The sequence below is a fragment of the Chiloscyllium punctatum genome, chromosome 50, assembly GCF_047496795.1.
Source record: "Chiloscyllium punctatum isolate Juve2018m chromosome 50, sChiPun1.3, whole genome shotgun sequence".
Classification (NCBI taxonomy): Eukaryota; Metazoa; Chordata; class Chondrichthyes; order Orectolobiformes; family Hemiscylliidae; genus Chiloscyllium; species Chiloscyllium punctatum.
In genome coordinates, this window is record NC_092788.1 from 37,584,207 (window position 1) to 37,611,563 (window position 27,357).

A 27,357-nucleotide genomic window follows, 5' to 3' on the forward strand; every position below is an offset into this window, starting at 1 on the left:
AGGGAGGACACGAGCAGTTTTTAGCAAACAGAATTAAGGGTAACCCTGAAATTGACTGCGGTTAAAGTACTGCCCACATTTCTGATCCCCTTATTCCAGGGTTGATGTGATCACACCAGAGAGGGTACAGAGGAGATTGATCAGAATGTTTCTACAATTGGAAAATATCTGCTCTGCGGAGAGATTGGATAGTCTGGGGATGATTTCCGAGGAGGATGAGCTGAGATTTAATTGAAGTGATAAAATGCTGAGGAATCCAGATCGAGTGGATAGGAAGGAGCTATTCATTAACTGAGAGGTTAGAAACTGGAGGATTTAGATTGAAACTAATTCCCAGAAAGAAGGGGAGAGGAGAATTCATTTCACTCAGAGATGGTGGGGAGCAGGAACTCATTGATGGACTGGCAGAGGCAGTAACCAGCATCACATTAGAATAAAAGGACATGGATGTAACTGAGATGCTGGAACATGCAGGGCTGCGGACTAAAGTCTGCAGAATGGGATCATTGTGATTGATTTAACATTTCTCCAGAATATTAAAGTCAAGTCCAATTTGAGAATTTATGAACATCATCCGACCTGAATTCCAAATGTCAGAATAAATTTATCAGAAAGTTCAGCACAGATCGAGGACACTTGGCCTATCCTGCATGTGTTGGCTGTAATAGAATGACCCAGGCTTTACAGCGCTTTGTACTCACCAATGAGAGCAGCAATTTCAGACTGTGTACTCTGCCCTCTATGTTGTTATAATCTGTTTTTTCAATGTATTTCTTTCAAAGCTGCTCACCTTGTTTCCTGGTTTCTTTCCCAGCCCTAAATCCATTCCCCATGGCCTTGAGGGACTACCATTTCTGCAATTTAATTTCTCCTGCCTTCCCCCGTGTGACAGACTGTCTTTTTGTCCTTGTCTCACCCCCACCTTGCACACAACTTGTTACATTTCTGATGGTTCCCAGACCTCTGTGACTTCACTGCGCATCCTGGGTCAGGGGCACAAGTTGTGAATTCTCTTCCTCATGAGATAATTGGAAATCTGTCTGGCTGCAATTTCCCCCAGATTTTATTTTGTAAATAAAAGAGGATTTGCGTCAGAGTCAAGTATTTGTGAGCCTTCATCCACAATCCTGAGCACTTAGACATAATATGTGACCCTCCCACAGATGTGCAGGTTTGATGGATTGGCTGTGCTAACATGGCCTGTAGTGTGTAGGTAAGGTGGGTTGTGTTAGCCATTCTAAATGTGGGGTTATGAAGGTAGGGTGGGACAGCAGGTCATTGCAGACTCGATGGACCGAATAGTCTCTTTGTGCGCCTAAGGGATTCTGTAATTCTAACTAGTTGTGATTGTTGTCACATTTTCCTAAGTCCAGGTTCATTCATCTCAGGGACACATGCTACCTTTTGTGTTTCTGTGTGTGCCCGTAGTGTTAGGTAAGGGGTAAATGTAGGGGTATGGGTGGGTTGCGCTTCGGCGGGTCGTGTGGACTTGTCCACAGTCTCCATGATTGTGCAGATTCAGTGGATCAGCCATGGGAAATGCAGTGTTAAAAGGATGGAGTGCTCCAGGTGGGATGCTCTTTGGATGGTTGGTGGGGTTTGATGGGCCAATGCTCTCCTGCCACACTGTTGAGATTCTATTCTATGATTGTGGATAAAGGCTATTCTATGATTGAGGATAAAGCAGGGTGTTCTTGGAGAGGCGGTAATAACTGGAAAGCTGAATCCAAAAATCACCACCTTCACCAAAGGAGATTTTCGGAAAATGACAGATAGTCAGGTGGATTAGCATTCCAATCTTAGATAGTGAGGAAGCGTGTAGGAGATAATGATTTTGCAATTTTAAACTGAGGGGAGACAGTGATTTATGGTTTTAGATTGCGTCGTACATTCACAGTGTGAATATCCATCCTGTACTTTATTACAAAGCCAAGGTCACTGACAATGAAAACCAAAACACCCAGGAAACATCGCCTCACCACGTAATCTGATAAAAGAATTCTGATAAGTCTGGTTGAATTTAGAACAAAGATGAAAAGTTGGAAGATTAAATCCAATCCCAAGATCCAGTGCTTAAACAAAAGGAGACGACAATAGGATGAGGCAGGAGTTGGCTAATGTAGACTGGAAACAAAGACTTTATGGTGGGAAAGTTGACGGACAGTGCGGGAATATCAAAGAAATATTTTGAAGTGCTCAGCAAAAGTATATATCAGGGAAAAGGAAGGACTTTAGGAAAAAAGGAATAATCTGCCATGGGTGGCTCAGGAAATAAGGGAGTCTATCAAACTGAAATAGAATGCATACAGATTGGCAATGACCATGGAGATTAGAAAAACTTTAAAGATCAACAGAAAGCGAGATGGGATTGGGGGAGAAAAGTGATTAATAGCTATCCCCAGGGCTGGAATAACAGTTTATACTGCTAGAGGGGAACATGATGTTTGGGGAACATATGGCCTCTAATTGTTGAAGCACTTAACTGTTACCATAGAGATAATCCTAAGCAAGTTAAAAATCACAGCACACTCCAAAAGCTTGTACTTCCAAATAAACCTGTTGGACTATAACCTGGTGTTGTGTGGTTTTTAAACTTTGTCCACCCCACCCCCGGCTCCTCCACATCAGAATCCTGACAGACAGCCCCACTGAAACTGAAGCGCCTGTCAGATTCTTGAGGGAGCCACGGGGGTGTGGGGGAGGGGTATGTGGTTTAACCACAAAGTGCTGAACTGAACTAGACTTTCTAACTGCCGTTGCCATGGAGATAATACTGAGAGACAGTCTCTATTCAAAGTCCCAAACCACAAAGGTATAAGAGTGGGAGCTGTACATTGGACAGGTGGGGAGTTACTTGATGCTGCCTGAAGGTGTTTTGCTTGTACACTATCCAGGTAACTGCCATGTTTCATCAATAAAGTCTCAAAGAAGACCTCTCTGAGTTCTGTGCCTAGTTATTCCTATCCAGCAGGGTTCAGGAATATGAGCACACAGCAGTCAGTCTTCACAGTGGAGGATACGAAGAACATGCCAGTAATTGATAAGGAGACTGAGGAAGGTGAGGACCTAGATAATAACCATTATCGTGAAAGAGTTAGAACTGGATATGCTAATGTAGCTAAAGGTAGACAAGTCTCATTGCCCTGATGGAATACATCCCAGGATACCAGAGTTAGTGGGAGAAATAGCAAATGCACTTAGAGTCATAGAGTCTGACAGCAGAGACAGGCCCTTTGGCCCATGCCGACCAGAAAGTCCATCCACGCTAACTCCATTTCCCTGCACTTGGCCCATTTGCTTCTGACCCTTTCCTATCCATGTATTTGTCCAAATGTCTTTTACCTGTTGTGAGTGTTCCTGCCTGAACCATTTCCACTGGCAGCTCATTCCATATACATACCACCCTCTGTGTAAAAGAGTTGCCCCTCAGCTTCCCTTTTATTCTTTCTCCTCTAACCTTCAACTGATCCAATCAAGCCGTCCAATCCTTGAGTTCCTGGGAAAAAGACTGAGTGCATTCACCTTATCCATGCCTCTCATGGTCTTATACACTTCTAGAAAAGAATCCCCTCAGTTTCCTCTGCTCCAAACATAAAATCCTCCCTTGTCCAACATCTCCCTATAACTCAGACCCCTGAGCCCTGGTAACATCCTTGTAAATTGTTCTGCACTTTTTACAGTTTAATAACTGAAACCTCCATTACATCCATCATATTTCCAGTGTTTCCCTGCGGGGCTGGAACCGACGGGACAATGCCAATGGATTACAATCCATGATCGAGAATGAACCCCTTTACAACAATCCCGTTTTCATAGTGTTCCCCATGGTGCAGGTATCCTTGTGTCTTTCTGGTTGCATGGTTAATTAAAGACTTGTCCTTCTACAAAGCAAAGTTGTGGCTTCATTGTTCCTGGGAAATGTGCCATGATTTTTCAGACTTTCAAAAACAAATGAACTCTCTCTCCACCCTCACCATGCTGACATGGACTTGGCTGTGTCTCAGTACTTTTCCAGTCACATTGAGATTTGAAATATTTGCCCACGGACAGAATGCACACCTTTCCATCCAGATGAAAAGGCCAATGATATTCAGATCGGCACGGATCAAGTAACTATCAGATTTGACCATGAAGTTCAATTTGTATTTCTCATCCGCAAATCCACCCTTTCAGTACCATACAACAGAGCACACAAGTTACCACTGTTAATACAGGATGGAAATTCATAAGACAATTGTAGTATTAAACTGTAGTTTCCTTGTTCCCCCAAAGCTTTAAACCTCAGTCTCACAGTTTCTCTCTTCTGTGAACTGAAATCCAAACCAATCCCCCCACTCCTTTCCTCCACACCCAGTTCTCACACACTCTCTCTTCGAATCCAGTTTCCTAGCTCCTGATGAGAACCATCCTGCATACACAGCTTCCTGCACACTCTGGCCAAGACCCATCTTACTAAAATGAGCCAAATTAGAATTCTAATTGCAGGCCCATCCTTGTCCCTTTCCATAACAACCCTGAATCTTCACAAAAGAGTTCTAATAACTTTCTGCAAAACGCTGCACCACTGATAGTCTGATCACATATCAGGGTAGCAAGAGAAGGGCCATTCCTCTGGGTCCTGCTCCCAGAGGGATGAAGCTGCTAATGATAGATTAATCCCTCACACCCACAGCCTCCTTCCCAGGCACTGACCTATACTGTGCATAATCCCACAATTGCCAGCACTGCACCCATGCACTTGTCTCCCCTCCTACAGCACGAGCTCCCGATCATACAGGAGTCCAGGTGATTGACAGCAGCTGCTGCCCAATATATCAGAATCCCTACAGTATGGAAACAGGCCCTTCGGCCAAACAAGTCTATACCGACCCTGCAAACAGTAACTTACACAGACCTATGCCCCCTAACTAATTTAATCAATACTATGGGCAATTTCGAATGGCCAATTCACCTGCCCTGCACATCTTTAGATTGTGGGAGGATGCACAAACCCCACACAGACAGTCGCCCGTGGCCGGAATCGAACCCGGGTACCTGGTGCTGTGAGGCAGCAGTGCCAACCACTGAGCTGTCTCTATAGGGTGGAGGGGGCGGGGCTGGAGAACTGGGACAACGAGATTGTAAACAATGAATGAATGTGGTGAACACTGGGGGATGGACAGGTCAGTGAGGGACAGGAGCAGTGCAGCAGCAGGAGGGGATCCTGGACAAACTGAGCAATGGGAGAGTCTGACAGGAGAGAAACTACAGGAAGGGTCTGTTTGGAGGCTCAGGCAGGGACAGCTGGGAGACAGTATGGCCTGGTGGCTTGGGCAGGTTTACTAATCAGCCTCTTCAAAGATGCTGTTACTCAACTCTGAGCCTGATCCTCCTGATCCAGAGGTAAGGACACGTACACTATTTCCTGGTGGGCAAGGGATACAAGGACTGCCTTTCAAAAGGAACTCCCCTGTGTTGGTGACATGAACAAGACTCAATACAGACTCACTGAGAAAATGCTGGCGTCCTTGAACTTCATCCAGAATATTAACACCTATAACTGGGCAACGCAGACCCCAATGTACAGAGTTAAATCCTGGATACCAATAACAGCCTTGTGCATGGGAAATCATATCTCATGAATTTGACTCAGTTTTTTTGAAGAAGTAACAAAGAGGATTGCTGAGGTCAGAGCATGGACATGATCTACATGGACTTCAGTAACGTGTTTGACAAGGTTCCTCATGGGAGACTGGTCAGCAAGGTTAGATCGCATGGAGTACAGAACTGGCTCGAAGGTAGAAGGCAGAGGGTGCTTTTCAGGCTGGAGGCCTGTGACCAGTGGAGTCTCACAAGGATCGGGGCTGGATCCACTACTTTTCATCATTTATATCCATGATTTGGATGTGAACATAAGAGGTATTGTAAGTAAGTTTGCAGATGACACCAAAATGGGAGATGTAGTAGCAGGGAAAAAGATTACCTCAGAGTACAAGAGGATCTGGATCAGATGGGTGAATGGGCTGAGGAGTTCAGTTTAGAAAAATGCGAGCTGCTGCATTTTGGAAGAGCAAACTTTAGCAGGACTTATACAGTTAATAGTAAGTTCCTGGTGAGTGCTGCTAAACAAAGAGTCCTTGGAGTGCAGGTTCATAGTTCCTTGACAGTAGAGTAGCAAGTCGATAGGATAGTGAAGGCGGCAGTTGGTCTGCCTGTCTTTATCAGTCAGAGCATTGAGTATAGGGGTTAGGATGACATATTGTGACTGTAGAGGACATTGCAAAAGTTGCCGAATCAATATTCCATTTAATTCTGTTCTCCTTCCTATCAGGTGGATGTTCTTAAACTTTAAAGAGGTCAGAAAAGAATTATAGCATGTTGCCAGGGTTGGATAGGCTGTTTTCCCTGGAGCGGCAGAGGCTGAATGGTGACCTAAAGAGGTTTTTAAGATCAGGCTGGGCATGGATAGGGTAAATAGACAAGATATTTGCCCTGCAGTGGGGGAGTACAGAACTAGGGGACTGGGAAGGAGGGTCGGCAGACAGAGGGTGGTTGGATCGAGAAGGGTGGGTCAGAAATGGGTGGGGAAAGAGAGGGGGGGGATAGAAAGGGGTGGCACAGAGATAGATGGGGACAGAAAGTGGGTTTAGAGAGGAGGGGAACAGACAGGGGGAAGGGGGGGGGGGGGGGGGGCAGAGACCAACAGAGGTAGGGGGAAGAGACAGACAGACAGGGGGGAGAAAGAGAACAGACTGTTGGGGGGTGGGGAGACAGAGCGTGGGGAACAGACAGAGTGGGGGGAGGGGGAGAAACAGAGTGGAAAGATGGAGAGTCATTTTGTAGATCTAAAACTCAACCCAGTTCCTGTTTTCTCATCCTGACCTTAATTCCCTCCGAAGAGCTCAGAACAACTGCTTAGTTCTTGGAAAGTAGAGTTTCAGAGAGATCAGGTGCTGAACATGGCATTTGGGACACTAACATTGAATGGAATGCGCTGACCAATAAATGGACTCTGGTTCGATTCCACTGTCTGTGCGGTGTTTGCACATTCGCCCTGTGTGTCTGCGTGGGCTTCCTCTGGGTGCTCTTAATTTCCTCCCACAATCCAAAGACACGCAGGTTAGCTGGATGAGCTTTGGGTAATGGTAGGGTACAGAGTTAGGGTGGAATGCTGTTCCGATGGTTGGTATGGTCCCATAGGCCGAAAGGCCTGCTTCCACACTGTAGGGATTCTGTCACTGAGTATAGGGGTTAGGAGGGCACGTTGTGGCTGAGTCGGGCATTGGGGAGGCCAGTTTTAGAATATTACATTCAATTGTGGTCTCCCTGATTTCAGAAAGATGTTACCAGAATAGGACTCAACCTCTGAATGACAAGTTCCTGGGAAGTGTTGACAGACAAAAAGACCATGCAGTGTGGGTTGACAGTTCCTTGAAAGTGTGGTTGAAGGTAGACAGGTCAGTGAAGGTGGTGTGCGGTATGCTAGCTGGTATTGGGCAGTGCATTGAGTATAGGAGTTGGGAGATCATGGTTCGGTTGTACGGTTTATTGGCTCGGCCACTTTTGGAATCCCCAGACTGCTTTCAATTCCAGTCTCCCTGTTATAGGAAAGATGTTGGGAAACTTGCAAGAGTTCAGAATGGTTTTACTAGGGTGTTGCAAGTATTGGAACACGTGAACCATAGGGAGAGGCTGAATCGGCTGAGGCTATTTCCCTGCAGCACTGGACACTTTAGGTGGCTTTATTGAATTTTATAAAGTTATGAGGAGCAATGATAGGGTGACTAGCCATGGTTTCTTTTTTCCTCAGGGTAGGGGAGACCAAACAAATGTGAATCTTTTTTCCAAGGTGGAAATGACAAATTCTATAAGAGAGATGGCAAGTTTCAAGGATATGAAAACCGAAACAACTGAAGATGCTGTAAACCAGGAAGAGAAACAGAAGTTTCTGGAAAAGGTCAGCAGGTCTAGCAACATCTGTGAAAAGAAATTAGAGTTAACGTATCTGAGGAAGGGTGACCAGACCCGAAACTTTAACTGATTTTTCTTCACAGATGCTGCATGATCTTCTGCGCATTTCCAACAACATCTGTGCAAGTTTAAAGGGAGTTGTTTGGAGTATATACCTGAGAGGAACTTTATAAAGTGCGAGTCAGACCACATCTGGAGTAATGACAGAAGGTTTGGTCCCTTTATTTAAGGAAATACATCATTTCATCAGAGGCATTTCACAGAAGATTGACTGGGATGAACCCTGGTTTGCAGGGATTATTTTTTAAGAAAAGGCTGAAGAAGTTGGGACTCTACTCACTGGATTTGGGAAGAATGAGAGGGGATCTCATTGTAACATGTAGGATTCTTAAGGAGTTTGACAGGGTAAATACTGAGAGGATGTTTCTCATCATGAGGGAGTCTGGAACCAGATTCTGGGTCAGTCACAGAATCACGGATTCTGTTTTGGATTCGTCAAGTTTAAGGCAACACCGACACAGGTCAGGGGTTTCATAAGCAATGGAGCTGGGGTGAGGTGGAGACAAGCAACATTTTAAGAGATTGTAATTCCTGGTGTTTGTGATTGTGTAGATGTCTGATCAGAAGGTCACCTTAGGGTCAGATATGAGAGCAATATTGTCAAGAGTGTGGTTCTGCCTCAGACAGTTCCCAGGGAGAGGGAGGGGCTCAGCAGTAAGGGAAATGAATTTGGAATAGCAACTGAAGGCAATGGGTTTAACCATTGCAACATTCGGTTGCAGGAAATTGCAGCCAATCCCGCAGTGGGAGCGTGATGAGCAGTTTGATAACTGAGTAATGGAGAGGGATGATGGGGAGGGAGAGCTGGGCATTGTCAGTGTACATGGGAAACCTAACACGGTGCTCTTGGACAATGTCACCTCCTGGCAGTATGTAGGTGAGAAACAGGAGGGACCAAGGAGAGATCCTTAAGGGACACCAAATACAAGGAATTCAGAAAGGAAAGGGAGAGTCAAGATGGAGTAGGTTTTTGCAACAACGGTGGGGTCAAATATTAGTTTGTAGCAGAATGGGAGAGAAGGACATAACCAGAAAAGACAGACAGGTAGAACAAGGAACAATATCTGTGAATCGGTGAGGGGGAGTGATGAGGAGGAGGAGCAGCCCAACTCCAAAAGCACTATTCCTACATTAGTGACATCACCCAACTCCACCCTAGTCTCAGCTCATTTACTGAAATACTCGTCCATCCCTGTGTTATCTCCAGACTTCATGATCCAAACACACTCCTGGCCAGCCTCCCACATTCAACTTACATGTAATCTCAAGAGTATCTAAAACCCTCCTGCCCAAGCGCTCACTTGTACCAAAACTTGTTGATTCATCAAAAGGCTCCTATTAACAAGCAACAATTTAAAATTCTCACCCTTGATGTAATTCCAGGCTGTGAACATCCCTGTCTCCCTGAACCACACAATCTGTGAGACCTCGACAACTCATTTTCTTTCAGACTCCCAACGATATGTTTAATCAATGCTTCACCTGTCTAGCTGTTTCTACCGTTGCCAAGGCAACACGGTATGGAATTCCCACCCTAACCCCCTCAGACCTGCTTTCCTCCTTTAAGGTATTCCTGAAAACCTGCTTATTTGGCAATTCTTTTGATCACCTGACCTAATATCTCCAGCTGTGGCCTTATGTCACAAGTTCTCAATCATATGTCTGTGGAATTATAAACATGATAAAAAAAAACAACTGTTGTTGATTTGCACACATTTTGTCAATTCTTCACTGTCGCTGAGTGAATAATCTATAACAGCTCTTACCCAAACACATTGTAGGAGCACCTTCACCACACGAACTGTAGCTGTACAAGGAAGTCAAACATCACCTTCTCCACAGGCAATGGGGCTTTAGCACTGATCACTGGTATCTGTGGACGGAGAAACACATAGTTGATATTTCAGGGAGTGCAAAATGCATTATCGGGAGGGAAAATGGTGCAGAATTTGGGATTTTTAAATTTGTGTTTTACTACGTGCACCAAGTTCTGTAAAACCTCTCATCCCATACCATGAAAATTTCCTCCTCTTCCTGGTCAATATGTTTTTTCCTTCCCCCTGCCCTGCACCTTCACACATTTCCAATGCCTTGGTCACAACAACACTGTGCTGTCAGTGAAGTTTATCACGTGGTTGAGTATTGCCCCGCCCCTCATTCATTCTGATTGGTTGAAGGACCAACGAGCACCTCTAGCCACAGTTCCCCCACTCTTATTGGTCCTGCGCTGATATCAATAATCCGAAGCCCACTGTGGGCTGGAGCATGCTCAGTGCTTCCTGCTTTTACTGCTGTTCATCAGGTATGAGAGAGAGAGGGCTCATCCCTGTTTCTCCTGAGGTCAGACAATAACAACAACTACCTGCATTGTATGGAGCCTTTCACATTGACAAATCTCCTCAAATGCTTCACGAATGATGGAAACGTTGATTAAAGAGAACGATTTTTAGATACATCTTTAAGGCGGAGAGAGGGAGTTAGGGAGGATATTCCAAAGGTTCGTGTCCTCGGCAGCTCCAATCGTGGAGTGATATAGGTGGGGAACAGCTCACAATGGAGACAGCTAGTGGCTAACCATGAGTTGGATTAGTGGTGCTGGAAGAGCACAGCAGAACAGGCAGCATCCAACGAGCAGCGAACGTCGATTTCGCTGCTCGTTGGATGCTGCCTGAACTGCTGTGCTCTTCCAGCACCACTAATCCACTATTTGCTTTCCAGCATCTGCAGTCATTGTGTTTACTTCATTGATGCTAACCATAAGTTAACAACCTCATGTCGTAGCCCCCTACCCCACACACCAGTTCTCACAGTCTGCCATTACACACTACCTATAGTTAGCCACTAAAGGTCTCCATTAACAGCTAATCATCCTCCCCCAGACAGATTGTTATCCACTCCTTTACCCAACCGTTCTTCTCACTCTATCCCCACCTATCGTTTACTCCTTTTATCCTCCCCCCACACTAACTTCTGCACTAAAACTGACTTGTTTTCTCAGTAATATCTGTCCTGAGGAAGGGACACTGGGTCTGAAACTTTATCTGATTTCTCATCACAGATGCTGCCAGACCTGCTGAGCTTTTCCAGAACCTCCTGGTTGTTGTTTCTGATTTACATCTTCTGCAGTTCTTTTGGTTTTAATTTACCGGGAGTTTGTAATTCAGGTCCCACAGCCTCTGTCCCAGTCTCTGCTGTCTCTCCCAACCCCAAACAGTGACACGGCATCTGTACAGCTCATGGACAGGCGCTGTCTTGCTGGCCACACCCCTCATTCACTCCCATTGGCTGCAGGACCACACAACCTCTCCTATTGGTCTGGAGCTGTCGTTAATTAAGCTGGCGCCGATTGAGAGTGGTTGGTTCCTCCCTGTCTCTGCCCTGGGATGAGCTCCATCATTCACAGTGAATGGGGCTGTATCACAGAGCACAGGGGCTGGGGGCTATTCAGCCCATTGGGGCTGTATTCTCTCCCTCTGGAGATGCTGCAAGTCGGTCCCAAGTCCCCTCCCATGTGCCCACGGCCCCCCAAATCTTACCTTAAAAAGTAAAATTCCAAGTCTGTTTCAGAATACCTGCTGAATCTGTGTCGTTCAGACTGTTCCAGATGCTCAGAACTTACTGAGGAAAATAGTATTCACATTTTCACCTTGTATTATTTGCCAATTACTTGAAAGTAGTTACTAAAAATTGTGACAGTGCTAACAATTCCTCTCTCTCTCTGCAAATTCAAGACCTTGGAACCAAATCTGCACCAGGTCGAAATCACTGCTTCACCTTCTCAGCTCCAAGGATATTTATGTTTGCTTCAGCTAGCTCGCCACAAAATAGAGGAATGCATCTTAATTTATTAGGATCAAAGAAACAGACCTTCGGTCCAATTCGTCCATGCCAACGAGGAATCCTAAACGAATGGATTCCCATTTACCAGCTATTGGCCTGTATCCATCAAAACCCTTCCTATTCATGGACCCAATTGGAAGCCTTTTAAATGTTGTGATTTTTCAGCCTTCACGACTTCATCTGGTAACCCCTCCCATACACACACCACACTCAGCTTGAAAACGTTGCCTTTTAGATCCCTTTTAAATGTTTCCCCTCTCAATTTAAACCCAGGTGCTCTAGTTTTGGACCCACCTAACCTGAGGAAATAGGACCCCGGCTGCTCACCTTATTCACACCCCTCGTGATTTTATATATCTCCATGAAGTCACCTCTCAGTCTTTGACTCTCCAGAGAAAATAGCCCCAGCCTATTCAGCCTCTCCCTGTCGGCCAAATCCTCCAATCTTGGCAACGTTTTTGTAAATCTTGTCCAAACCTTTTCAAGTTTCACAACATCCTTCCCAGAACAGGAAAATTCAAACTGAAAACAGAATTCCAGAAGTGGCTTAACCAATGTCCTGTCCAGCCACAATATGACATCCCAGCTTCTGTATTCAATGCATTGACCAATAACGGAGAGCATTAATGGAGTCCCATTTGCCAGCGGTTCACCCTTATCCCTCTAAATCGTTCCTCTTCATGTACCCAATCAAATGCCTTTTAAATGCTGCTGTACTAGACTCCACCCCTTCCTCTGGCAGTTCACTCCATACTTGCAATGCCCTCAACATGAATAAGATGCCCCTTAGATCCCTTTTAAATCTTTTCCCTCTCACCTTAAGCCTGTACCCTCTAGTTCTGGACCCACCGAACTTGGGAAAAAGTCCCTGACTGCTCACCTTATCCATGCCCTTCATGATTTTATAAGATCACCGCTCAGACTCCAACTCTCCAGGGAAAATAGACAGCCTATTCAGCCTTGCCCAATAAGTTCAAACCGTCCAACCCTGGCAAAATCCTTGCAAATGTTTTCTGAACCCTATCAAGTTTCTCAACGTTATTCCGAGAACAGAGAGATTGGAACTGAAAACAGAATTCCAGAAGGGCCTCAATCAGTGCCCTGTCCAGCCACAATATGACGTTACAACAGCTGCATTCAATGCATTGACCAATAACGGGGAGCATACCAAATGCTGCATTCACTCCCTTACCTACCTGTGACTCTACGTTCAAGGAACTAGGAACCTGCACTCAAAGATCTCTTTGTTCAGCAATGTTCCCCAGGACTTTACCATTAAGTGTATAAGTCCTGCCCTGATTTGCCTTTCCAAAATACAACAGCTCACATTTATCTAAATTGAACTCCATCTGCCATTCCTTGCTCCAATGGCTCATCTGATCAAGATCCTGTTGTATTCTGAACTAACCTTCTTTATTCTACACATCCAATTTTGGTGTCTTCTGTAAACCTACTGACCATACCTCATATATTCACATTCAAGTCATTTATTTAAGGGCCCAATATCCATCCTTGCAGCATATTGCTGCTCACAGGCCTCCAGTCCGCAAAGCAACCCTCCATCATCATCCTCTGTCTCCTACCTTCCAGGCAGTTTTGTAATGGCTTGCTCTCCCTGCATTCCATGTTATCTAACCCTGCGAACCAGTCTGCTTTGTGGAACCTTGTTGAATGTTCATATAAACAACATTCACTACCTGGCTTAATCAATTTTCTTTGTCACTTCAAAACACTCACTCAAGTTAGTGAGACCCAATTGTGCATGTACAAAGCCACATTGACTCTCCCTGATCATTCCTTACCTTTCCAAATAGATGGTTATCCTGTCCCTCAGAATCCCTTCCAACAACTTGCCTGCCACTGACTTCAGGCTCACTGTTCTCTTGTTCCATGGCATCTCCTTACCACGTTTTTAAAAATAATGGCACCTCACCTGTCGCTATCAACGATACAAATACCTCAGGAGAGGCCCAACAATCACTTCCCTAGATTTCCAGAAAGTTCCAGGATACACCTGATCAGGTTCCAGGGCTTTATCCACATTGATGCGATTTAAGACATCCAGTACCACCACCTCTGTAACATGGACACTTTTCAAGTTACCAGTGTTTATTTCTCCAAACTCTCGAGCTTCATATACTTCACCAATAAAAATGACGTGAAATATTTGCATATCTTTTGCACACCCTGTGGTTCCATAGACAGCCTTGTTCAAAACCATACCCTGAGCCCATCTGCCTGACCTGTCAGGTCTCTTGCACTGAAATAAATGCAGTGTAACTGGTCCATCGCACCTCATTCTGTGACTTGCTCTTGCCTGCCTTGACAGTCTGACCTGTGAACAGTACCAGCCTCAGACTCACCTCTTTTCTCACTATCCCTTTAGGATTACCCCGACTCCCTCACTGGTTTAATGCCTCCCGAGTGGCACTAGCAAATCTCCCTGCTCGTCAGGACCCCATGCTTTTACCTTCCTACGCCATTGGTACCAATGTACAATGACCTCCCACTGGTTATTTTCCCTTTTGAGAATATTCTGCTCCCTCAGAGACATCCTTGACACTGGCACCAGGGCGGCACCACCCCATTCTGATGTCTCACTGTCAGCTGCAGAAACGGCAGACTGTGCCCCTGACTAGAGAGTCCCCTCTCACCATCGATCGTGTGGAACTGGATATACTTCACATTATGTTAGAAGCCAGTCTCAGTACCAGTAACTTGGCTGTCAGTGCTACATTCCCCTGAAAGTGTATTACCACCTACATTTTCCAAAACCGTATACTTGTCTGAGATGGGGATAGCCACAGGAGACTCCTGCAGTACCAACCTACCCCTCCTAGCTTTCCTGGAGGTAACCCATCTACCTGACTGTATCTGCAGTATCCTGCATTCCTGAGACTGCCACCTATCACACCGCCCACCCCACCCCCGGCTCCTGTCAATTCTTCACTGCCTTTAATCACTCCTCCACCAATCCATACGTTCCAATAGGATTTGCAATCACACTTCCTGCAGACAATTATCAGGATCATTGAAACTCTCCCTAATCTCTCACATCCAACAGGAACAGCACGCCACTCTACAACAGGCCATCTCTCCGCCTTAACAATCGACAGACCAAGACAAAGGCACAGTCTTACTGCTCGAAAAATACTGCCCGAGAATAACTTAATGCTTACGTTTTATATCTTAAACATTTAATCAAGAGACCCTAAGACATTAAAAAGAAATAGTCACCTGACTCACGATTGTAGATTTAATAAAATAAAACCGACTAAGATTGATATTTGAAGAGACTGAAACTCACTGAGCTGATCCCCGGCTCTGAGTACTTCCAAGGGTGAGGTCTCTCTGAGGGCAGCTGTGAAATGTCACTGTTTCTCTTCTCTGCCCACTCCAATTCCAGAGAGGTTTTTAACTTCACAACAAGTCAGCTCAGAGAGGTCACTGCTTGGTTTTATTCACTGGGGGTTGCCCTTGCTGCCCAGACCAGTATTTATTGGCCACCTTTACTTGTCTTGGAGAAAGTGGTGGTTAACCGCCTCCCTGAAATGCTGCAGTCCATGTACACCACAGTGATGTTTGGACAACAATCCCCCTCTGGCCCCACAACCCTCCCTGTCTCTGTAATCCCCCTCCAGCCTCACCACCCTCCCTGTCTCTGTAATCTCCCTCCGGCTTCAGAAATTACATGGCCGTGGCTTAAGGTTTTTATTTGGATTCATTTTTGTTTAATAACCCACCCCCCCCCGAAAAATAAGTGAAATATTTCGCCCTCAAACAAATTTCTGTTGATTGACCTTTTGGAGAGGCTGACACATGGACGTTGCAGTATTTTATCTCACATTGTACACGTAGAATGATGGAACTTTATTTTAAACATTGCTAAAAAGGGAGGCAATGGCTTAATGGTATTCCTGCCAGATGAGTGATATGTACAGTGTTCCGAGGATTAGGGATAGAATCCCAACATGGCTGATGGCAGCATCGGAATTCAATACAATCTAGAATGAAAAGGCGAATGATGACCATGAAACTATTGTTGATTGTTAGTAACCCATCTGGTTCACTAATGTCCTGTAGGGAAGGAAACGGTCATTCTCACCTGGTCTGGCCTACATCTGACTCCAGACCCACAGCAATGTGGTTAACTCTCAACTGCCCTCAGGAAAAAAATACTTTAAAAACTGTTAAAAAAATACTCCGCAGGTATCACTTAAAAACTGGCTGTTCCCATTGGGACTGTGAATTTCTGAAAGGCCTGAACTAAAACTGAGTTTCAGCTTCACCTTCTCCCTGTCTCCCCTCGCTCTGTTTACACCCAACTCCAGAACACTCTCATTGAGCCAAGCAGCCCTCACAGTGCAGCCCTGTCATTTTCATTGTCTGCTCACACCTACACTGCCCTCAGCCTCCTGTACTGTTCCAATGCATCTCAATGGGAGCTCAGGGACAGCACCTCATCTTTCAGCTCAGCCCTTTGTAATCCCAGAGTCAACATGGACCTCAGCAGTTTCTGAATGAACAGACAGTTGTCAGAAGCTGGAACATTCCACCTGAAAAGGTAATGGAATTTTAGTCCAAAAGGATTTTTAATGGGAAGTTTACAGGTAATTAAAAATATGAAGTTTACAGGTTAACATCATGAAGTGGGTGATTGGGTCTAAATCTGAGAGTTCTTACAAAGAGACGAGGTGTAATTTGGATAAATCTGTGCTCCCTCTCAGGCTTATATCTCCTTCCTCAGCTGTAGGGCCCAGAACACAGCAGATACCCAAAGGGTGACCCAATCATGAATTTGTACATCTTTCTTCTTAACAAAAATATTGGAGATATCTTCCCACAAACAGAGCAGAGAAACCTTTCTCCTTCCACAGTTAAATGCCAATAACATTCAGATCCTGATGACCCCATTGACTGTAAAAACTTGCTTTTGAGATCCCAGCCCCAATTATTCTCATTTAATATCCTATGAAATGAATTCACAAAACAAAACTCAGTCAGTACAGGAAGAATATAAAGACACACTTTTTTCTTGGTATGTGCTTGATGTGTAAATGCCTCTTTTCAAGTTGCACGCCCCCCCCACCACCCTAGGAAGGGGACATGCACATGCGCCTCACTATACCTTACCCCCAATAAAGATGGCGGCCATATCCCAGGACCTTTCACAGCCTGAGGGCCGCAGCCACTTTCCCATCTGCTGCAAACGGGGGATTAAGAGTTTCTAGTTCAGACTTTCAAACCGCACAGAGTGTAATTAAAACTTTCCAGTCGAAAGTGACTCATTATCTCCGTCTCCAAGGCCACTCTCCCCTTCCCTGTTTGTGTCTCCCACATTCACCGACGGCCGTGTCACGTGGCGCTGCATCAGCAGAGTTACTGGTGACGTGTCATCCCACTGGCCACGCCCCTCATTCACTCCCATTGTTTGGATGACCAACTAGTTGCACTTGGTCCACCAGTCCCACCACCTTTTCCTATTGGTCGGAAGCTGCCATCAATCAGCTGGACCCCATTGTGAGGTCAGTGGTGGGATCCTCCCCCTGTCTGAATCAAATCCAGAAGGTGTATGGATGGTGTCAATCAGGAACAACAAGAAGAAGGTGCTGGGAAAGCTCAGCAGGTCTGGCAGCATCTGGGAACAAAAATCTGTCCAGTGGCCCTTCCTCAGAACCGATGGAGCTGGGAAAATTAGAATTCTGACGCTGTGGAAACAGGCCATTTGGCCCAAAAGGTCCACAGCATCCCTCCGAAGGGTATCCCACCCAGACCCATTCACCTACCCTATTACTCTACATTTCTCCTGACTAATGCAACTAACCTATACATCCCTGAGCATTATGGGAAATTTAGCTTGGCCAATTCAACTAACCTGCAGATCATAGGGGTTAAAGAGTAAATAATAGGCAGGGACAGAACCCAAAGAGAGACTCGAACATTTGGAAAGACAAAGGAGTGGATTACCATCTGGCTTGGGGGGGGGGGGTGCATAGCTGTTAATGGAGGGGACAGGAACCTGTGTCTGGCAGCATCTCAGTGGAGGTGGCGGAAATGGCGACTGATGATCTACGTTCTGCTGCAAAAACAGACCCCGAGCTTCCAGCTGCCTGCCACTTTAACACACGAGCCTGTTCCCTGGCCAACATCTCTGTCTCATGCTTACTGCAGTGTTCCAGTGAGGCCAGAACATACCAAATGGCCCCATATTTCAAGGAGTGCAATTTCCCCTCCCATGTGGTCAATACCATCCACTATATCTCCTCCACTTCCTGCACCTCTGCCTTTGAAACCCACACCTCCAATTGCAACAAGGATAGAACAACCCCCACCCCCCCAAGTCCTTACCTTCCACCCAGATACAACACATCATCCTCTGCCATTTCCACCAGCAACAATCAGACCGCACCACCAGATTCTTAAGGGGTTTGACAGAATAAATACTGATGTGTCTGAGGGTAAATACTGAAAGGGGAGTCTGAAACCAGATTCTGAGCCAGTCACAGAATCAAGGGTTCTGCTTTGGATTCGTCAAGTTTAAAGGTAACACAGACATGGGTAAGGGTTTTTAGTAGCAATGGAGCTAGGGTGAAGAGGAGATAAGCAACGGTTTAGAGATTGGAATTCCTGGTGTTTGGGATTGTGTAGATGTCTAATAAGAAGGTCAGCTTCGCGTCAGATATAACAGCAACATTGTGAAGAGTCTAGTTCTGCTGCATAATTCCCAGTGAGAGGGAGAGGTTCAGCAGTTAGGAAAAGGAATTTGTAAGGCAATGGGTTTAACTGTGACAATGTTTCATTGGAGGAAATTGCACCTAATCAAGTAGTGGGAATGTGGTAAGTAATTTGATAACTGAGTAACAGTGGAGTAATGGAGAGGGATGATGGGGAGGGAGAGTTGGGCAACATCAGTGTACATGTTAAACCCAACATGGTGCTTTTGCACAATATCACCTCCTGACAGTATGTAGGCAAGATACAGGAGGGGCCAAGGATAGATCCATGAGGGACACCAAATGCATGGAATTCAGAAAGGAAAGGGAGTGTGGAGATGGAGCAGGATTTTCCAACAAACGTGAGGTCAAATATCAGTTTTTCACAGAATGGGAGAGAAGGACCATAACCAAAAAAGACAGAACAAGGAACAATGTCTGTGAATAGGTGAAGGGGACTGATGAGGTGGAGGAGAAAAGAGAGTTGGAAAGTCTATGGTTTAGTGAGATTAGGGTAAAGGGTCAAGAGGAGCTCTGATAAGGCTTGACAGGAGATGAGATTGGAGAAAAATATAGGTTTGGACAAAAACCAGGAACACCACGTGAGGGGTGAGGGGTGAGGGGGGGGGGGGGCGGGAAGCAGCAGATCGGATTATCTCAGTCTTAGTGACAGAGAACCTCCATGTGCTCCAAACTCTTGTTGTTGGAGAGAAGGATGGAGGAGACAGGATGATGGACAGTGTTTCACAAAGAAACCAAACCTGGGTAAGTGATATTTAAAGTGAGTGAACAAACCTAATGTATTTAAATTTTATCCAAAATATTAAAACAAACGACTGAAGTCCTGGTTCGAATCCCATCTTGGCAGATGGTGGAATCTGAATTCAAGAAAAAATAACTGGAATTAGGAATCTCCTGATCTCCATGGAAACATTGTCAATGGCAGAAAAAACCCTCCCAACCTGACAGTGGCCCAGCCAGCTACTCACTGTATTAATCACTGCAAAGTCTTAACAAAGGAATGAAACTGGATGGACCACTCGTCATCTAAGAAGGCACTAGAAAATACAACCACAGAATCAGCCCTCTCAATGGTGCAATGTCCTCCAGACTAACATCTGGAGTTTGGTGCCAAATTGTGCCGAGCAGTCTCACAGACCAATCAAGGAACAGCCCGACATACTCATACTCATGAAATCAACCCTTACAGACAATGACCAGACACCACCATCACCATCCCAAGAGATTGAGATTGTAGTGATGGAAAAACACAACAGGTCAGGCAGCATCCGAGGAGAAGGAGAATCGATGTTTCGAGCCTAAGCCAGTTATCAGCCTGACCTGCTGTGCTTTTCCAGCACCAGACTCTTGACTCTGACCTCCAGCATCTGCAGTCTTCACTTTCTCCTGAAATCTCTGGATATGTCCTGCCCCACCAGCAGGACAGACCAGGCAGAGGTCATGGCACAAGACAGGGAGGATTTGCCCTTGGAGTACTCAGCATGGACTCCGGACACCAGGAAATCTCATGGCTCCTGCTGATTACCACGTACTGTCCTTCCTTGGCTGATGGATCAGTTCTTCTTCATGTTGAACAACATTTGAAGGAAGCACTGAGGAAGTAAAATGGTGTCAAACGTACTCTGGGTACAGGATTTCAATGTCCACTATCGAGACGAGCTCTGCAACAGAATTACTGACTGAGGTGGTCAGGTCCTAAAGGGTATAGCTGCTCAACTGAGTCTACAGCGGGTGGTGAGGGAACCAACAAGAGGGAAAAACAAGAGTGATCTCATTGTTATGAATTGACCAGCTGCAGATCCATCTGTCCATGACAGTATCAGTACTAGCGACCATCACACATTCCTTTTGGAAACACAAGTCTTAGCTTAAGGTTGAGAAAAACCTCCATCGCGTTGAGTGGCACTATCACCGTTCTAAATGGGACAGACTCTGAAGAGATGTAGGATCTCAAACTCGGTATCTCTGAGGCACTGTGGGACATCAACAGCAGCAGAACTGTACTCCAGCACAATCTGTAATCTCATGGGTTTGCAAATCCCGCTCTCACCCATCACAATGGACAGGAAAGGAGGGAATGCCATGAGCAGCACCAGGCAGACTTAAAAATGAAGTGCCAACCTGGTGAATCTACCAAACAGGACCATCTGCATTTCAAACAGCATCAGCAGCAAGCAACAGAGCTAAGTGATCCTACATCCAGTGGAACCGATCGGAGCTCTGCAGTTCTGCTACACCCAGTTGTGAACGGTGATGGACAATTAAACAACTCACTGAAGGAAGCATCACAGATATCCCCACCCTGACTGATGGAGGGGCCTCACACACCCATGCACCAGATAAGACAACAGCATTTGCAGCAATCTGCATCCAGAAGTGCAAAGTGGGATGATCCATCTCAGCCTTCTCCAGTGGTTTCTAACATCACAGATGTGAGTTTAAGCCAGTTCGGTTGAGTTTGAATAACATCAAGAAATGGTTAAGTCGTGCAAAGGCTATGGGCCCTGCAAATATTCTGGCAATAACACTGATGGTTTGTGCTCCTGAACTTGCCACCCACCAAGCCAAGTACCGCTCCAGCACTGGCATCGACCAACAATGTGGAACATTGCCCAGGGATGTTCAACACAAAAACACAGGGCAATACAACCCAGCCAATTTCCATCTATCAGTCCACACTCGACCAGCAGTAAAGTGATGGAAAATGTTATCAACAGGGCTATCAAGCAGCAGCTGCTCAGCAACAGCCAGCTGAGTGACACTCATTTTAGGCTCCACCAGGGCCACCCAGCTCCTGATTGTGTTACCGCCCTGATTCACAACCTGACAACCAGCTGAATCCCAGAGGCGAGGTGAGGGTGACAGCCCAGTCCCACTCTAAGGCCACTAAGCTGATTCCACCCTTGTCTCAGCTCATATACTCTCATCCATCTTGTCATATCTCCAGACTTCATTATCCAAACATACTCCTGGCCAGCTTCCCACATTCAACCTCCCTGTAATCTCAAGAAAAACTAAATCTCTATTGCCCAAGTACTCCCTTGTACCAGAACTTGTTGATCCATCAAAAGGCTGCTATTCATAATCAAGAACATAGAGCTACAGCGATGTATAGCTTGGAAACAGACCCTTCAATCCAACCCGTCCATGCCGACCAGATATTCCAACCCAATCTAGTCCCACCTGCCAGCATCCGGCCCACATCCCTCAATTTAAAATTCTCACCCTTGATTTAATTCCTGGTTGTGATCATCCCTAGCTCACTGCGTCACACACCCTTTGAGACCTCGACAACCCATTCTGTTCGAGACTCCCAATGATCTGTTAATTCATTACTTCACCAGTGTGGCTGCTTTCACAGTTGCCAAAGCAACACGTTCTGAAATTCACAGCCAAAACCTCTCAGGTCTGCTTTCCTCCTTTAAGACATTTCTCAAAACCTGCTTATTTGACAACGCTTTTGGTCACCTGACCTAATATCACCATCTCTGGCCTGATGTTTAAAATTCGAAATAATATTTTTGTGGAATTATAAGCATGACAATAAAAATATGAACTGTTGTTGATTTGGACATTACCTTCAGATCTTTACTGTTGCTGAATGAATATTCTGTAATGTCTCTTAACCAACCACATTGTGGGAGCACCTTCACCACACAAACTGCAGCTGTACAAGAAAGTCAAACATCACCCTCTCCACAAGCAACAGGGCTTTGGCATTAATCACTAGTATCTGTGGAAGGAGAAACACAGTTGATGTTTCAAGGAGTGCAAAATGGATTACAGGGAATGAAAATGGTGCAGAATGAGATAGTCAGAAATGGAAGGAAGATACACTTGCTTATTGGAAAAAGGAATTCTCGACCATTAAAGATTTTCCGGAAAATATTGATAAGCAGCACATGGTCAGGGGCTGGGCGGCAGTGAAAAATTAACTTACAAAAATGTCTGTAACAATAATAGTAAAAAACCAAACAGACCAAAAATACACCCATTGTTCAAGATTGAGGAAGCTAGATATTGACAAAGTGGTCATGAGGGAACCCAGAGATGAAGCAGAGCAGTATAAGCTGTTACGATCCCACAGTCATAGAGATGTATAGCACCGACACAGACCCTTCGGTCTAACTCATCCTTGCCAAACAGGTATCCGAACCTAGTCTATTCCCATTTGCCAGCACTTGGCCTATATCCCTGTAAACGCTTCCTAAACATATCATATGTCTAGTTAGATGCCTTTAACATGTTTTAATTGTACTAGCCTCCATCACTTCCTCTGGCAGCTCATTCCACCCACTGCATGAAAGAGTTGCCCTTTAGCCCCCTTTGAAATTTTCTCCGTTCACCCTAAAGCAATGCCCTCTAATTCTGGACACCACCACTCCAGGGAAAACACCTTGTTCATTTACTCTATTCATGCCCCTCATGATTGTATAAATCTCTATAACATCACCGCTCAGCCTATGGCACTCCAGGGAAAACAGCCCCAGCCTTTTATGCCTCACCCTGTAGCTCAAATCCTCCAACCCTAACAACATCCTTGTAAGTCTTTTATGAAACCTTTCAAGTTTCACAGCACCCTTCTGATAGGAGGTAGGCCAGAATTGCACACAATATTCCAAAAGTGACCTAACGAATGTCCTGTATAGTAACATGACCTCCCACATCCTATACTCAATGCTCGAATCAATAAAGGAAAATATACTAAACACCTTCTTCAGCATCCTATCCTTGACTTGCAAGGACTATAAACCTTCAGTCCAAGGTCTCTTTGTTCCGCAAACATCTCCAGGGCCTTGTCATTCAGTGTATAAGTCCTGCCCTGATTTGGTTTTCCAAAATGCAGCACCTCACATTTATCTAAATTATACCCCATCTGACCAATATCTCATTGTAATCTGAGGTAACGTTCTTGATTATCCACAACACCTCCAATTTTGTATGACCTGCAAACTCATTTACGATACCAAATCATTTAAATGAATGACGAAACAAATCCAGAAATAAACATCCATTTCTCTGAGATTGAATGTGCTCTGTGTAAATCCTGCCCAATGACTCTGTACCAGAGAAAGGCTGCACATGCGCCTGGCTGCACCTTGCCCCCTAAAAAACTGGTGGCTCCGCATGTTTCCAGTGAATTCTTGCCCCAAATAAAGATGGTGGCGCGCACCCATGCCTGCAGCCACACAGAGGCAATTCCCCGTTTACTGAAAACACAAGACTGTGATGTTCAAATTTGTGTTTTCCGATGTGCACATTTTGTTTGTAAAACCTCTCCGCTCATACAGAATCTCTCTCACCTCCTGCGGTTCCACAGACAGCCTTGATTTGCGGTTACCTATTATCTGCCTGGTTACTCATTTGTCCTTAGTGTATTTGTACAATCACCTTTGATTCTCCTTAAACCTATTTCCTAAAGCTATCTCATGTCCCCTTTTTGCCCTCCTGGTTTACCTCGAGTATACTCCTACTGCCCCTATACTCCTCTAGGGATTCACACAAACATAGCTGTCTTTACCTGCCATACGCCTGCTTCATTTTCTTGACCAGGCTCTCAATTTCTTTCAACAGGCGGCATTCTGTACACCTACCAGCCTTGGCCTTAACAGGAACATACTGTCTGTGTACTCTCATTGTCGCAGGCCTATGGAGGCAATGGCAGATGAGGATACAGAAGCAATCATTCCCAGTAAAGAGGTAATGTTGGGAAAGATAACAGCCTAAAGGTAGATGGGTATCCAGGCTCTGATGGATTGCATCCCAGGGAATAAAGGAGATGGGGGGGGGGGGGGGGGGGGGGGGTGGAGAATAACAAATAGACTCGTGAAAATTCACTAAAAGTTGGTGGATTCTGGAATGGTTTTGACAGACTGGAAGCTGCAAATGTGGTGCCACTACTTTTCAAAAGGACCCGTTAGCTTAATATCTGTAGTGGAGAAAATGCTTGAACCTCTCAAGGAAGTAGTGGTGAGATATCTGGGTAGAAATTGTCTCATTGAGCAGACACAGCATGGATTCAGGAAAGACAGGTCATGTAGAACACATTTACTGGAATTATTTGAGGATACGACGAGTGCGTTGGACAAGGTGGACTCGGTGGATGTGGTGTACCTGGATTTCCAGAAGGTATCCGATAAGTTGCCACACAAAAAGCTGCTGAATAAGGTAAAGATGCACAGCATTATTGGTAATGTATTATCATAGATACAGGATCGGTTAACCAGCAAAAAATAAAGAATGGGGATAAATGGGTGTTTGGATTAGTGTTGGCACTACAACTGTTTGCAATTTACACAAATGTTTTGGAGTTGAGGACCAAGTGTCCGGTGTCAGAGTTCACATTTGATACAAAGATGAGGTAGAGCAATGTCTGCAGAGGCCACTGTCAGTCTGCACAGGGATACAGATAGGTTAAGTGAATGATCTGGCAGATGGAGTTCAATGTTGGGAAATGTGAGGTCATCCATTTTGGTCGTACGAACAGAAAACTGGATGATGAAATGGTGAAATCTTGCAGCATTCTGCTGTGCAGAGAGAGCTGGGTGGCCTTGTGCATGAATCTCAGGAAGTTGGTTTGCAGGTGCAGCAGGTAATTATGGCAGTGAAGGGAATATTGTCCTTCATTGCTAGAGGTATGGTTATGTTGCAGCTGTACAGGATGCTGGTGAGGCCACACCTGGAGTACTGTGTCCAGGTTTGGTCCCCTTACATTAGCAAGGATGCACTGGCACAGGAGGTTCACTAGTTTGAGTTGGGAGTTGAGAGGGTTGGTGTATGTGGAGAGATTGAGAAAACTGGTTCTATAGTCATTGTAATTTAGAGGAATGGGAGGTTGGATAGGAAAAAATAAAATTATGAAGAGAGTAGATAAGACAGAAGCAGGGAGGCTATTTCCACTGGGGTCGGTTCAAACTACAGAGCATTACCTCAAAATAAGGGGGAGCAGATTTAGGACTGAGTTCAGGAGGAGCTTCTTCAGCTAAAGGGTTGTGAATCTGTGGAATTCCCTGCCGAGTGCAGCATTTGACATTATCAACTTGAATGCTTTTAAGGCAAAATGTAGATTTGTGAACAGGAAAGGAATTAATGGTTATGGTGAGAGAGCAGGAATGTGGAACTGAGGCCATGAAAAGATCAGCCCTGATCTTATTGAATGGTAGAGCAGGCTTAAGGGGCCAGATGAACGTTCTTACCTTGTGCCATCAAAATTGGCCTTTGTCCAATTCAGAACCTTAACTTTTCGATCTGGTCTATTATTTTCTGTAAATATTTTAAAAATAGAATTATCAGAGAATCCCAACAGTGTGGAAACAGGTCATTCAGCCCATCACATTGATACTGACCCTGAAAGCCTCTTAACCTGCCCCTGTAACATTGCATTTCCCAGAGCCTGCACATCCCTGAACATTACGGGCAATTCAGCCTGGATAATCCACCCAACCTGCACATCTTTGGACTGTGGGAGGAAACCAGAGGGCCCAGACGAAATCCATGCAGAAAACCCCAATAAGGTGATCATCCCATTCTCATTTCCCAGTTCCACCTAAATAACTTCACTGACCATACTCCCAGGAATATCCTCCCTAAGCAAAAACATAATGCTATTTCGAATCAAAAATGCCACTCCCCCTCCTCTCTTGTCCCCCTTCCTATCCTTGCTATAGCATCTATACCTTGGAACATTAAGCTGCCAGTCCTATCCATCCCTGAGTGATGCCTCTGTAATTGCTATAATATCCCAGTGCCATGTTCAAAACCACACCCTGAGCTCATCTGCTTTCCCTGTCAGGCCTCTTCTATTGAAGTAAATGCAGTGCAACTGCTCAGTCCGTCTTCATTCTGTTCCTTGCCCTTGCCTGCCTTGACTATTTGACTTCTGAACTGTACCAGCCTCAGACATATCTCTTTCCTCACTACCTTCTTGGGTTTATACCCACTCCCTCACTGGTTTAATGCCTCCCGAGTATCACCAGCCAGTCTCCCTGCCTAGATATTAGACACCTTCCAATTGAGGTACAATCCATCCTTCTTATGCAGGTCAACTCTACTCCAGAGGAGATCACAATGATCCAAAAAACGTGAATCCTTTTCCCCTGCACCAGCTCCTTAGCCACCGATCCAGCACCACCTCCTCCTCTGTAATATGGACATTTTTCAAGATGACACCATTTATTTCCCCACATTCTATATCTCCCATGTACTTCTTCACAGTAAACACTAATGCAAAATACTTGTTTCCTATCTCGCCCATCGCCTGCAGCTCCACACAATGGCTGCCTTGCTGATCTTTGAGGGTCTCTATTTTCTCCCTAGTTAGCCTTTTTTTTTCCATGTATTTACAAAAGCCCTTCGGATTATCCTTAACCCTATTTGCCAAAGCTATCTCACGGCCCTTTTTCGCCTCCTGATTTCTCTTTTAATTATACTCCTACTGCCTTTATACTCAAAAAATTTTTTTGATTGGAATAAATGCAAAATATAACATCTTGACAAAACAAACGAGGGCAGGACTTACACTCAATAAAAGTAGAGCCTTGAGTAGTGATATGGGAACAAAGCGACCGAGGGCTTCAGGTCTTTGAAATTTGTGTTACATGTAGACAGAGTGGTTAAGAAAGTGCTTAGCACACTTACCTTCATTGTTCAGACCTTTGAGTCCAGGAGTTGGGACGTTATGTTGAGGATGTACAGGACGTTGGGGAGGCCTCTTCTGGAATACTCTGTCCAGTTCTGGTTGTGCTGTTATAGGAAGGATATTAAATTGGAGCAG

General features: G+C 45.2%; 1 long non-coding RNA gene across 9 annotated transcripts in view; it reads right to left on the minus strand.

Moving 5' to 3' along the window:
- Positions 1–27,357, minus strand: part of LOC140470150 (uncharacterized) — a 56,422-nt gene that overhangs the window by 18,527 nt on the left and 10,538 nt on the right. For 5 of the 9 annotated variants that reach the window (XR_011956440.1, XR_011956434.1, XR_011956443.1 and 2 more), the window contains 4 exons: positions 27,222–27,326; positions 25,781–25,847; positions 19,359–22,317; positions 9,777–9,883 (listed from right to left, as the gene is read on the minus strand). This is a non-coding gene — a long non-coding RNA (uncharacterized lncRNA). Of the gene's footprint in view, positions 1–9,776; positions 9,884–19,358; positions 22,318–24,105; positions 25,848–27,221; positions 27,327–27,357 lie in introns of all 9 variants that reach the window. The other 4 variants (XR_011956439.1, XR_011956438.1, XR_011956435.1 and 1 more) reach the window with 4 other exon arrangements.